We start from the raw sequence: 14,531 nt of genomic DNA, 5'->3' as shown, positions 1-14,531 counted from the left end.
CCACACAAATCATCTCAATTTTCATACTAATATGTAAGACACATGTTTTTATCCTCAAGCAATACCTAAAAAGTCTTATTTGCTTGCTATATTTGAACCTGAAAACCTGAAAGCTGGATATTATCTAGCTAATAAGTAGTAAGGCTGGGATCACAATGGTCCACCCAGTTCTGAAGCCATGAAAGTTCTGTAGGCAATAAAATATTAAACTCCATATACTTATTTTTTCCTTTTATTAAGTCATATACATATAGATCATGAATACATTTATGCATTTGTGGGATACAATGTGTTTTTTTTATATAATTTGGAGTGCTTACATCAAATTAATTTCGCTTTTGCTTCATTTACTTGATTATTGTGTTAATACATTTATGTTCTATACTATATATTTGACTTGTATCCTTACAATATGGTCCATAGGTTTGGTCCCACAGTTTACCCTCCCTCTATCAAACCTCCTAGATTCTATATACTTTGATATAATAAGCATATTTATGTCACTGAACCTGAAATCATACTGTTTAACTTCTACGCTTTATTTTCATTTTTTTATTTGTTTTTATATATAATTTAGATAATAGATACTCGGGGATACATTATAAGCCCTGTACCGAAGATAAGAAACACTTCAACCTGAACATCTCGTTAAAAAATTTTATCCCACTATCCTACTTATTTCTCTAATATAGTTACATGTGCAAAATCAAACTTGTATTGTACATAAGCTACTATATATTCTGGGTCACTGTTGTATTTCGTTAATGCTAACATAACATCCCATTCTTACCCTGCTAGGAGTATAAATTTACTCAACAATTTTGGAAAATTCTTGGACAATCTATTTATATTATGGGATCCAAAAATTGTACTTCTAAGTATGCAACCAATGGAAATGTTACTCGTTGTTTTAAATTTCAGAATATTGGGGGTACACATGTTTTGTTTGCATACTTTGCTTTTGTACAGTTTGAGTCAAAGTTCTAAGTGTACCCTTCACCCAAAAAGTGGACACTGTGCTCAGAAGGTGCATATTTACCTATTTCCTCTTTTAGCTTCCCCCAGCTTGCTTTTCATGGGGCTCACTTCTATACGTGCATTGAAATGTTAATTGATTAATTCCAATTTGGTACCGAGTACATGTGTTTGTTCCTCCATTCTTGTGATGTTTCAGTTAGAGGAATGATTTCCACTTCCATCTGTGTTGTCACAAAACATACTATTATAGATTGCCATTTTCTGAAACTCCATTCTTACACACAAAAGCATGTAAACCAACACTCATAGGGCCACAACATATACCAGGAGCAAATTGCAAACATCCCATATGCCCATTAAAAATAGAATAGATAAATACATTTTGATATATTCATATAATAAATGAGAAATAAGGACCTTCAACTACAAAGAAAAATAAAGGCATGGGTCACAAATATGAATTTGAATGAAAAAGTCATAGGTAAAAGAATACATGCTTTAAGTTTGCTTTGATGTAGAGTCCAGTAACTTTTCACACATTCCATATTTGAATCTCCTGCTTAATATCATAAAAATTTGTGCATGAACAATGGAGAGCTCATTGCTCCAGGTGGTATTTTGGAGCTCACATAGTGATATGATATAAAAATGCATTACCCTATGATAGAATAATTTTCTGCCAACACAAAGGAGAAAAACAATCCAAATTTTTAAACATCGTAAGAAAAACTTGACAAGTAAGCTCATTAATGTAGTTAATTGTTGCTGAAAGTTCTAGGGACTGACATAGGCTACAAGGAAGGACGTGGGAAATACTTTGAAAGATAGAGGCTCAGTAACACGAAGTTTGTTGCTCATATAGCATTTGAAGTCAGCCTGTGTCAAAGAGCAATTGGATAATGAGGCTGGCTACTAAAATCTGCGGATAGGCCTTTAGATTATGGCTAAAAACAAAAGCTGACCTTTCTGTTATTTATAGCTCTCAAAAAATTGAATAGGCTATAGCCTTCTACATGAAAGATATCTCTCATAATTATTAGGTTAAGGTCACAATTCAAGTAAAATACATGATTTTGACAGACTTTCTAGCTGCTTTTCTGATTTCAAGCCTTCCAGGAATAACTTTTAGGAAAAAATATAACATTTGAATTACATTTAACCACTTTTACCATTTTTGAGAGTGTTCTTTGTTTGTTTGTTTGTTTTCCATTTTATCTGCCCTTTTGTTATCCCATGGAAACAAAATACACATCAAGATGGGATGTGGCAAACCTTCCCCAGAAGTTTCGGTAATAGTGATGCTGATGGCATCATAATAGACAAAGTGTGCCACCCACAGCTGTGCTGTGTATGGTTATGCTTTGGATTTCTCTCCTGTGTTCTACTCCACATATTTTAAGAGGGTTTAAAGTGCGTATTCCAATTCAATCTCAAATGGAGAACTACACATATTACCATAACTAAATCTTGCTCTCCTAATCACTCCTATGTATGTGGCCTGTTGAAAAGTAAGCATTTATATCTTTTGGAGGATAAAGGGAGAGTCACAGATCTAGAACAATAATCAACTTGAACTCATGCTGCCAGCACAGGTATGGATTTAATACAATCTCAGGCAAGGACTGGCTTCCAGGCATGTTTCCTCAGTCGGGAGTAGGGGAGAGCATATGTACAATGGCAGACACCAGCTACTACCCTTTGGGCTGGTTGAGAGATAAAGTCATTGCAAACTTGGATTTTAATCCAAATGTGGTACTGGATACCTTCTGGGCTTATGCTTAAAATGCATGTTATGTTTTACAAAGAAAGCTGAGAATCACAGAAGCAAAAGAAATAAGTTAGAAAACTGGCATTTCATATTATTCTTCCTCTGTAATAACTTATAATTGACATTCCTAAGACCTGATTTGGCTTTAATTAAAAATTATGTTTATTTTGAGCAGTTAATGAACTTGTCCCTGGGCATTTCAAAAAACGATAAATTAATAAATAAGAGAATGAAAATCTATTTATTAAAAATGTAGTTACTTACTTCTGATTGTTCTCTTACTATCAAGACCAGGATCTGAATGTCATTTCATCTGAAATATATGTTTTTAGAAATTCATTGTCAACAATCATCTATGTACAAGCATATGTGTGTGTGTGTGTGTGTACTTATCTTAAAATAGGCGTTTAGTGCTGGAAACTGCCTAAATTTTTTAGAGATCTATATTGAGACCCATAAAATTACCTCAAAAAACAGGTCTGTCTATAAATGTACTAACTTATACTTTGAGAGGAAGAAGTCAATGAAAATTGCCTCACTTTGTCCATCAACGGATGTAGCACTGAGAGGTTTACTTGTATTATAGGTACCTATTAGCAAACGTGTATTTTACTTTGTAATTTAAGTTGGTATGAACATCATCCTAAAACGCAGATTGCTGGTACTTAAATACTTTCTTTTTTTTTTTTTTTTTTTTTTTCCAGCATAAAATTTTATCATGGGAATAACTGGAGTTTTTTGAGGCTTGGTTTAACAAGACGAAAGAAGACTAAAAACCATTAAAGCTCTTTAAATTGTTTTTTAACCTACTGAGCAGGATCTAAATTAAATAAATCCTCTACTATCTTAGGAAAGAAACTGTTTCCCCTAATCAAAAAAGTTGATTTCCAAGCCACGTTCTTACCTTTACAGCCTTGTACACCTAAGGAGACTAAACCTCATCAGGAATGGCTCCTCTTGCGGTCGAGGAGGGAAGAACAGGCAATGTCCTGACACAGATAGAGACTCTGAGCCAAAAGCAGAGTCTATGAAATGTAAGGTGACCATACAATTAATTAACCAACCAGGATACTTTTGAGAATTAAGGAGTATGCTGTGAATTACTCAGAATTAAAGGCATAAAATGAGATACATGGCCACCCTAACGATAAGGCAGTTTGGGAACCACATTTCCCAGTGTGCCTTGCTCTTGAAAGTCAAGAAGCTTGATTGGCACCAAGCACCCTGGGACACACAGTTAGTACCATTTAGGAGGTAAACAGGATAGGGCTGTTTCTGATGTGGAGGCGCCCACTTCCATGGGACGTTTAACCAGACACAGGACACAACACCTGAGGTGAAATTTCAATGGATATTAAGCTAGGGTAGAGTTTGTCTCTCTCCAACAATTCCAGCTTCCAAAGATGTGGAGCTAGTAGAGCTGTCCGTTGGTCCACAGCCCTGTTTCTCCTGGCTGCTGCCTCTGCCTGCCCACATCACCAGTGCCTCCACTGCTGCTAGTCTTTTGGGGGATTCTAGGCCAGGTGCTGTTCCCACTCCATCTCAACCAATTTGTACAGCTCCATGTGGCCTGGGCATCTCCACAGAGGAATGTCTGCTTTTCCCAACCTGGATATCCCGGTTCAGAAGCTTCTTGGTGAGACTCTTCAGAGACATGGTGGCACTCTCTGGGCACTCCGCCTTCTGGTTGAGAAGGGGGATATGGGAGGTGTCACGGGTGAGGGACTTGGGGTGAAAGTACTGAAGGGCTTTGAAGTCGTTGTGAATGGCATGCCCCACCACTATCTTCCCTGTGAGTATCTTCAAGATCTGGCCTCGAGCAATCTTGAAGGGTGTGGCGTTCACCATGTGTTGTTTCCAGATACCACTCCATCTAGTCCGGTAGTCCACAACGTGGCAGGGGGGAAGGATGTACTCATCATAAACCACATCTCCATTGTAGCTGACAATGCTACATCAAGCTAAGGAACTAACATGCCCTTTGGGTCCTGTGCCCACCATCTCACAGTCAATTGCCACCATCTTTTTTGGCCACTTCTGGGATGTTCCAAAGCATTTATTCTCTGCATGAGCTTGAGTGGAGTTTTTTGGAGTATTTTTCTGAGGAGGGTTCTTATGAGAGGATTTCTTCTGAGGCCCCTTCTTCTGGGAGCTGTATGAGGGCTCTTGATCTTTGGAAGGGCACTCTGGAACTCCCCCAGCAAATCTACGTTAGCTACAACAGAATCAGCCTTCTTGGAAGGGGCAGGGATCAGCCAAGACACTGCAGCTTTCTTGCCCCCAGGCTATTCTAATCTACTGCTAGAGGCAGCTGTCTTCTTCCTTTTGGGGAAGGTTGGAATCTTCCAAGTGCCATCCTCCCTAAGAGATTCTCCTTTCTTTGGAGGTTCTGAGTGAAATTTAGGTGCCTTGCTAGGGGGCTGGTTCTTTTTATTCAGAAAGCCTCTCCGTTCCAAGAGCCGCCACTTCTTGACAAAATTTCCGTGCTTGGCATTTCCTTCTAATGTCTTTTTGAGAGGAGGTTCCCCAAAGTGCAGATTGAGCAGTAAGGTAGACATGTGGACAGTGGGTGGTGGAAGAGCAGTTGAGTGACTTACAGATAAAAAGAGGGTGGGGGACTCATTTTCTGCTGAATCCCGTTGTCCAACATGTGGAGGTCTGTAGTACAACCTCCTAAACCCCTTAAATACTTTCTTTAGCATCTATTCTTATGTGCTGTTAAGTCCTAAACAGCCATATCCTGATCTGATGATGTGAGAAAGATGAGGGTTACCATAAGTGCCAGCTTACACATGTATAGCTTTTATGATTATTAAAGGTTATGCATATCGGGTATTTTATTTTCACTGTAGTCTTAAAAAAGGACTTAAATCAATGCCTAACATACAGTGGAACCACATAAATTTTACTGAGTCATTATCATAGGTTATAGAATTGCTATGTTCCAGGTAAAATAACTACCTCTAAAATTTTTGCCTAATGCAATGCAGGGAGTTTGAAATTGTGACATAGTACAGAGTCTCCTCATTTAGGTGTTTTTTCATTTAATCAGGTATCCCTATCATTTAGGATAATAGCTTATATTAAAATCCTACTTCATTCTCCTTTTATAATACTGTAGACCTAATTGAAGGTCAAAAGAGTAGACTGAAATAGTACAGATGACATATTTTTTTCACTTGCAGATAAAATATTGTCCACTGTTCAAAGTGACAACTAACCTCACAATATGGTACATGTTCTTAAATACTATTTTGAGTTTGCCATGAACTTGGAGGAAAGATTTTCTGTTTGCATGTTTATCTCTGACTCAACTCCAAAAAACTTTGGGTCAAAAATTCTGCTTTCAAAAAATAACATGAAATAAAAGATCTTATCATTTTCAATGTTACCTTTCTATTTTTCTGAGGAATTGACAATTTCTTTTTTATATTTGTCAAATTTCACCTACAATACCAGATTCTGCTTTAAATAAAGACATTATTAATTTCAGGATCCAAATTGTGTCTCTTTTTCTGCCCTTAATTCTACCCCAGCAATTACAGTGAACTCTTGGAGGCATCTGCTCTACTGGGACAATGGAAGCTTTATGATATGTTCCACAGCAGTGTAATACTATAACTTACTTTGTCTGTCAGCACCATTCTTTTATTTCTCATAGACCCTTGCACTTGGGAGAAATAAAATGGTCTGCATCATTAATTTCTATGCCCAAATAAAGAGTTTCTCAGCAGGTTACACATGAGCTATTTAAACTGGAGTGGTAGTAAGACAGTCATTAATTATCCAGAAATGAATCTTCAGAATGTGAAAATTGTATTCGTGAGAGTATATATCCTCCGAGAGGGGCTGGCTAACAGCTGGACAATGATGTATTGGTACCATCTAGCAAAAAAAAAATTGAGTGTTATTCCACGTAGTCAGGAACTTTGGGCCATAGGTTAGCCATTCAAGATGATCTTAGAGCAAAGAGTGGCAGTGAGAACGTGTACTGCACTTCGTCTCTGTCTAAGCAAAAGCCATGAGTGGTGTTCGCTGTGTACATATGAGATTAAACATAAGACTCAAAAGACACACAACAAAAACAGAAATACGCTTTATCACCACTCATTTGAATTCGTGGGTAGTGTATATATAATTTTTCCTGAAGCTGCTATGTCTAAAATCTTGTCTAAACCAAGATTTATAATACATGCAGTTCCTGAGTCACAAACATGTGCCTGGTATGATGTGTACTTGCAAATGGAGACTATTACAGATAGTAGGTATTTGTACCTGTTCCAACTTACCTATTAATTCCATTTAAGAACAAATGGAACTACAGAACTTTTATTATTCATAACCTGGGGACAGCCTGTACTTACTTTTCATCCTATTTTTGATCCCTTATTAGGACTTATCATGTATTTATTCATTGACTATTCAAAGCAACCATATGAACTTGGTATCTAATAAAATTCTTATAGATGAGGAAACGGAAGCAGAGAGAAATTAAGTTACTTTTCAGAGCTAGAATTTGAAGCCAAACAGTTGGCCTCTAGATCTGTTGTTAATATCTCACATGGATATATAAAGTCATTGTTCAGTAGGCCTGAACTGCAGCTCTGTGGGGCCGGAAGCCCACCTCTACTAATTTTCCATGTTTAGCAAATCATCAATTTTAAGCAGCAAACAATGAGTCCTCTGGTAAGAGTGATGATGTCCAGAACATAATTTACCACTTAAAAGTAGGAGATAATTTACCACTTAAAAAGCCAACTTAGCTATACCTAGGGATCCTTTGCTTTGGGGTTTCATTTTTGCTCTGATTGTATAATAAGAGTAGACAGAAATTATTTGTAAACTTTGCTAGTTATAACACAAAGCTCTTCAAGGTTTATAAAACACCATGTCAGCCTGTTTCTAAATGATTTTTAATCATTCTTTTCTTTAATTTATCTGACAGAGGCCTTGTAAAGAATATAGGATATAATGAATATTTCATAAAGATATGATTTATTTGGATTTCTCTGATTTTGCTTCAAAAATTATCCATCCTTTAGAAAGCAAGTACACAAGAACTTCCTGCTGGTGTGTTAACTAACCGAAGCCCTGAAGGCAAACCAGATTTCATAATAACTTCTGGGCCCCTTATAGACCAGCGAAGGGTAGTTAGTCAATGTACTATTAATATTTCACATGGCAATGGAATATAGTTCTGAGCTACCACATGTGGCTGTCAGAACTGTCAGATATGCTATCATAAAATTATTAATGATTTAATTTTTTATGAGTCTCATATCTTTTTATATGAAAATAAAATTGATTTAAGGTCTAGAGGTAAAGAAAATGCTTATAACAATTCCTTAGGGTATCTTAACACTTCTGCCAATCCTTTTTCAAATATTTGCTGTAATTGGTTACTTCTGTACACTTGGAAATTACACTTCATGCATTCATCTTTTTCACTCAGGAATAGAGTTTCCCCCAAAGGAACACCTTTTACTATACCATTAGTACTACTGCATGGTCTTACTTATCTGTAGTAAATTAAGGCATCATTTAGTACCATTGTTATTATTTGTAGATGAAATACTAGGTGAATATCTTTTTTTTTTTTTTTTTTTTTTTGGTGAGACAGAGTCTCAAGCTATCACCGTGGGTAGAGTGCTGTGGCATCACAGCTCACAGTAACCTCCAACTCTTGGGCACAAGTGATCCTCTTGCCTCAGTTTTTCTAGTAGAGTCAGAATCTCATTCTTTTTGCTCAGGGTGATCTTGAACTTGTGAGCTCAAGCAATCCACTGCCCTCGGCCTCCCAGAGTGCTAGGATTACAGGTGTGAGCCACCACACCCCGCCTTAGGTGAATATCTTAATGGGCCACAAATATACCTAAGGCACAAGTGAAGATGAGTAACTTCCACCATCTTTTCTCTTCTTTTGTGTGACTCTGACTTAGTAGCTGACTTACTCTCAGGCTGTGTTGAATATCAGCCTTATAAAAGAAAGCTAAAATATCAACTATGTTCTTAACTATGGAATATAAAATGGGATGTACTACGGAAGCTAAAATATCAACTATATTCTTACTATCCCAAATATGCATGGGGATTTACTTATGTGTTATAAATACTTCTTAAGATGGTCAGTTATTTGACATGTGAAATATACATCTAGAGACTTTTTTTCCTCAACAAACATAGAGACCTACATATGTCACACTTTCAGACACCAAAAAATATTTTTTTAGAAGAGTCCTGAAGTTAAATGTTAATGATTCAAATACTGTTTATTCTTGGTATTTAAGAATTCTCCAGCCCTTTTGCGATATTTTTTCTTAATTATTTTAAGCTGCCTAATTAAAAGTAAATGATGTTAGTTATATTCTAATAAGCAGTGGGCACAGTGCCTAGGGACTACAGGACTCTTAGAGATCCACAGAAGTGATCTGAAGTTTTAAAATGTAAAGAAAGAACAAACTTCAGGTCAAATAAAATGTTTTAGGATATTGGATTAATATATTTAGCTTTGTAACAATGCATCATAAAATGTACTTTATATTTACACATACAGGTATACGTACATGTATGTATATATACATATATGCATGTGTGGCACACGTGCTGCACATGTGTGTGTATGTGTTATGGAGGAAGAGGCCAACAAAGGCAAAAGTGCATGTAGCCCACAGGAGTCACAGGAGTCACAACATAGTCAACATTAACTACTTTGTAGTTAATTATTTTTGTAATAATTTAACTAATGTCTGTATTCCTCACTCTACGCTAGCTGCAAGAGAATTATCTCATCGTCCGGCACGTGGTTTATACCTAGATAGCATTTAGTAAATTCTTAATCAGTAAAAAAAAAAAAAAAAAGTTATTGTGCAGGAATTAACCCAAGTAGAATAAAAACCTCTTTTGTATTAGAAGTTAAGGTTTTGAATAAAGAGAATGCTAGGATAGCAATACCACACATAAATAACTGGGAATTTAAAGGGAAAACTGAAAATCGAATCCATGAAGAATGTGTACTAGTCCTAATAAAACTTCACGTATGTGAATGTAATGGGGCAGTTTAACCACAGGGATTTCTCCCCAAGCTTCCAGAAAAGGACTTGGTCTTGACAATACCTTGATTTCAGATTTGTGGTACAATAAGTCAAAAACTCCACCTGTGCCCTTGTGGGTTGTTGAATTATAGGACTGTGTCGAATGATGAGTTCATAAATGTGTGTTATTTGAAAACACTGAGTTGTAGTACGTTGATAACTTTTTATGCAGCAATATAAAACTATTAGCTATAAACTACATGAAAATTTTCTTATTGTCTATGTCTCCATTTCCTCATATGAAAAATGGGGGAAATATCACTTCTTCAGAGAACTGTTGTGAGGAATGTGTGTGTATAAACTGTAACACCGATATATAAACATTTGTGTAATTTATATAAATGTTTTCTATTCTTACCACAATAATCTCACTTAGGCAAAACTTTGCTTTAAGCTCACTCCTCCTTCTCAAGAACACCTTGTAAACCTCCTTGCTCCCATCACTAAACCAGCAGTTTCTTCTGGACAATATTTCCCAAAATATTCAAATGATTATTTGCATGATTTACTAAATATTGTAAGTAGAGAAGCAGAAAGTTACTTTTGGGTTCGGATGGTAACGTGAGCTAGGTTCGCTCAGTAATTTTACAGGATGCACCACTTTCTGCCCCCCAGTCTTCTTTTGAGTGATCCCCTCTGCCCCCTTCCTTAGTGAACCAGCGCAGCTGCACTGACCCTGCCTTCTCACTCCATCCTAGTCGTATATGTGTGTTTACGAACTATGCTCAGCCAAAGGGAGTGATTATCTCATTAGCCAGTAAGTAGTTTGAAGAGAAATAATGGACCCAAACTGAAACCATTTGAGTTCTCCCTGTGAATTTTGTCAGAGATACAGGAAGACTTTCCCTTTTCTTGCTTCAGTATTCTGAGTGATACTTATTTCAAATAATCTGGAACTGGCAACAACTACCATGCAGCTACACAAAGAGAACTCACCTGACTTAAATGCAAGCAGAGGTGAGCAGTCTTACAAAAAAAGAGGCAGGTTTTTATTTACGTTGCTTGAATTTCTGAATTTAAGCCTTATCAACGTCTCCATGGACTAAAGTTCAGATGAACCAATAAGATACCTGTTTTGGTTAGGCTAGTTTTAAATGTGTATCTGACTCTTGGAAGATGTTATAAATAGTATGCTACTGAATGAACACCTTCTTCCAAAAAGTGTATCGTATTCAAATTCATGCTTTGTAATGTCATGAATTAATAAATAACATGAAAGTTTCCAAAGTGAATATATAAACACTAGCTGATATATTCCTATGGAAGTACAGTATCTAGTATAATTCAAATTTTTTTCTTCATAAAATAGAGAAAATCAAATTCATAGGTGATAGAGATCCTACCAAATAGTCTTGGTGATTTTTAAAAATTCCTTTTTCACTGTATAATGTATTTGGATAAATTTGCATTTAACAAGGTTTTGCTGCCACCTTTTCTAATTTTGTGCAGCATGTTATCTTAGTCATAGACTATGTAATATTTATGATTGTACATTCCCATTAAGTTTTGAGTTGATATTATACAAATTGTAAATACTGGTTGAACTGAACAAACGGTGTAATTTACATATGTCAGACTTACACCACCATTCTGTGACACTCAATTGATGTCTGTTCACTGAAATTTAAAAGATACACTTAATAATTTTATTTAAAATTTGCATATATAGTGCTTCAGTACTTTTATACTTACTGTTAAATGAATTTTGTATGTTTCTACTCAAACTATCAATAATACATATTAGGTCCATCTGAAAAGAGTAGGGTTTTTTCTTTAGTTAAGAAAAAGGAAGATAACTTTGAAAAAGTCAAGTAAGTCACACAAATAACCTGGAAATCAAATTTTAATTTATGAAATTTATATAATTTTTAACAAAAGTGACATTACCTGAAAGCATAGAAAAGTAGAAAAAAATCTGAATTTATAAAGCATTTGCTCCATTTGCCTAGAGCAGATATGCAAAAATTACATTCTCCGTGGCCGTGGTTCTTTAGTGTACTTAAGAGTGCTTTAAAAAGTATATTTTGGGGTTTCACCTCCGGAGGTTTTGATTTATTAGTTCTGGGACATGGCCCAAGAATTTACGTTCCTTACATACTTCCAGGTAATATTGGTACTGCTATTCCTGAGAACAATCTTTGAGAACTATTTGTCTTATAAGATTCTAGATAGAAAGCCATTGGGAAGTAAATCACACTCGCAGATTTTAACGTTATGCTAAAGCATCCTGACAAGGGAGAAGAACAATTAAAAATATAATAAAAATTAAAAGCTGAATATTACCCAATTAGGTCCAATATTTTTATTGTTTTGAATTCTATTGAATAAGGACAGATTGAAGTAAAAGGAAAAATAACACATCAATTCAATGCATGCCATATTACCGACATAAAACAGGAAAATGAAATAAAGTTGCATTAAGAAATCAATTTTAGGGTGGCGCCTGTGGCTCAGTGAGTAGGGCGCCGGCCCCATATGCTGAGGGTGGCGGGTTCAAACCCAGCCCTGGCTAAACTGCAACAAAAAAATAGCCGGCGTTGTGGTGGACGCCTGTAGTCCCAGCTGCTCGGGAGGCTGAGGCAAGAGAATCGTGTAAACCCAAGAGTTAGAGGTTGCTGTGAGCCGTGTGACACCACGGCACTCTACCCGAGGGCGGTACAGTGAGACTCTGTCTCTACAAAGAAATGTACATCATTTCCTTTTTTTTTTTTTTTGGCCAGGGCTGAGTTTGAACTCGCCACCTCTGGCATATGGGACCGGCGCGCTACTCCTTGAGCCACAGGTACCGCCCACATCATTTCAAATGCTCATGTTATGGGCGGCGCCTGTGTCTCAAGGAGTAGGGCGCCGGTCCCATATGCCGGAGGTGGTGGGTTCAAACCCAGCCCCAGCCAAAAAAAAAAAAAAAAAAAGAAAGAATTCAATTTTAAAAGTTGTAGACTCTGTGTTGAGATTTAAAACTGAGATGAGATAGTGGTACAGTTATTTTATGTTTCTTGATAGGTTTTTTAATAAAATAAATTTTGGAAATAAGAGTGTGAGAATAACAACATTGACACAAGGACGATCATTTGATATGTAAAATGGTTATTGTGAAAGACATGCCAATCTAAAAATTAATACGCCCTGTTGAGACTGGTTCTGAAGGCGATAGGATTTTTCAGTTACCAAATGTGTGGCACCCATGACCTTTCTGAAAAATCTCCTACCATAGAGTGTAGCTAATGTCAGTGCAATGTAGTTGTGAGAAAGACCATGACTAACCACTCATAGATGCCCAACTCATTCTCAGCCACAGCAGGTTTCTAAAAAGCTATTCCAGTTTCTACTGAGTGAGGGATCACTTAAAGGTTCAAGAAAGAAAGTGCACGTTAATGTGTCCTTTCTCCAGTTAGACATTACACCGTTTGAAATCCAAACCAATTATTCAGCACTTTTATTCACTAGCAAAATGGAATGCTTTGAATTTTCTCTTATCTAGTCACTCAACATGCTATTATATCAAAAGACAGATTTCAACGTATCAGTTTAAGACCTGGGGAAAACAACAATATTTTGCCTCTAATGGCTTTCTAGATTATTTGGGTCATAATTTTTGAGTTAAATAGAGACCAACTTAGCTTTGTATTCATTCATACATTTATTCTGTGAACCTAAATTTGATAAGTACCTGTTTCCTGCCAGTCTCCATATAGGAAGAGAGTACATGTCCCTAAATAAGGCCATAGAGCAAGGTACCTTTTAACCTCAGTAAATACGTGATTTTGTGGTGTAAAGGGAGAAATACAGTTTCACAGACAGCTGTGATTTTAGACAAAGGTGTGCACCTAATTGTAACCAATAAATAATGCTCAGAAAAGATTTGGGTCATATTTTAACTAGAGCATTTATTACTGTAAGAGCCTTCAAAGTCCTGTTCTATTTTTATTAAACCAATTATTTCTCATATTACATTTTTAGAATAGTTAAATCAGTTCTTTGTGCCTTTTATTCACAAACTGTATTTGTGAGAATATTGTAACTTCAAAGATTACATTATGGAATACATAGCCTCAATTTAGTTTGTGTCACCTCAACCTTGTATGGGGAGAGGAAAGTGAGTGAGATGAACTTCACTTAGGCATGCATTTTACGCATTCACCTAGTTCTTCAAACATCAGTTTAATCCAGGTACCTGAGCTTTCCTAGATTTCAGACACTGAAGTAGAATAGAAAACTTGGTGGACAGAGGTTCCTTTTGCCCCTAACTCTTGTACAGACTGAGGAGAAGGATAACTGTGGGCTCCTGGGTCTCAATCCAAGCTCCATTACTACTAAGCTGTGAGAATTTGGGCTGTTACCTTACTGATTTGTCTATCCCAGTTTCCCAATTAATTAAATGAAACCAGTAGCACATGTGCCATAGATTTGTAAAGACTCGGTACTTTAATTTATCTAAAGTGCTTAGAATAATATTTAGAGCCTGTTACTGTTCAAAAAAGGGATAGCGATTATAAGGATTTTAACACATTCTGATTACTATTATATTATGGCTTCCTTGTAATAACCTTCCTATTTCATCTCCAAGCTTGGTTATAATTTTTTCATCATTTCCAAAAAATTTTAGTATTCCTTTGAAGCATTTTACACAATTTTAATCAAATATTTATGCTTAATTTGCTTGCTATCGCACCAAACACAGTAAGAGATTTATG

General features: G+C 36.3%; 1 pseudogene; it reads right to left on the bottom strand.

Moving 5' to 3' along the window:
• Positions 1 to 4,099: 4,099 nt before the first annotated feature.
• LOC128588465 (interferon-stimulated 20 kDa exonuclease-like 2) lies at positions 4,100 to 5,304 on the bottom strand (annotated as a pseudogene).
• Positions 5,305 to 14,531: the final 9,227 nt, after the last annotated feature.

The sequence above is a fragment of the Nycticebus coucang genome, chromosome 6 (assembly GCF_027406575.1).
Source record: "Nycticebus coucang isolate mNycCou1 chromosome 6, mNycCou1.pri, whole genome shotgun sequence".
Taxonomy (NCBI): Eukaryota; Metazoa; Chordata; class Mammalia; order Primates; family Lorisidae; genus Nycticebus; species Nycticebus coucang.
Note: the sequence above shows the minus strand (reverse complement) of the source record. Positions and strands in the feature narration are given on the sequence as shown.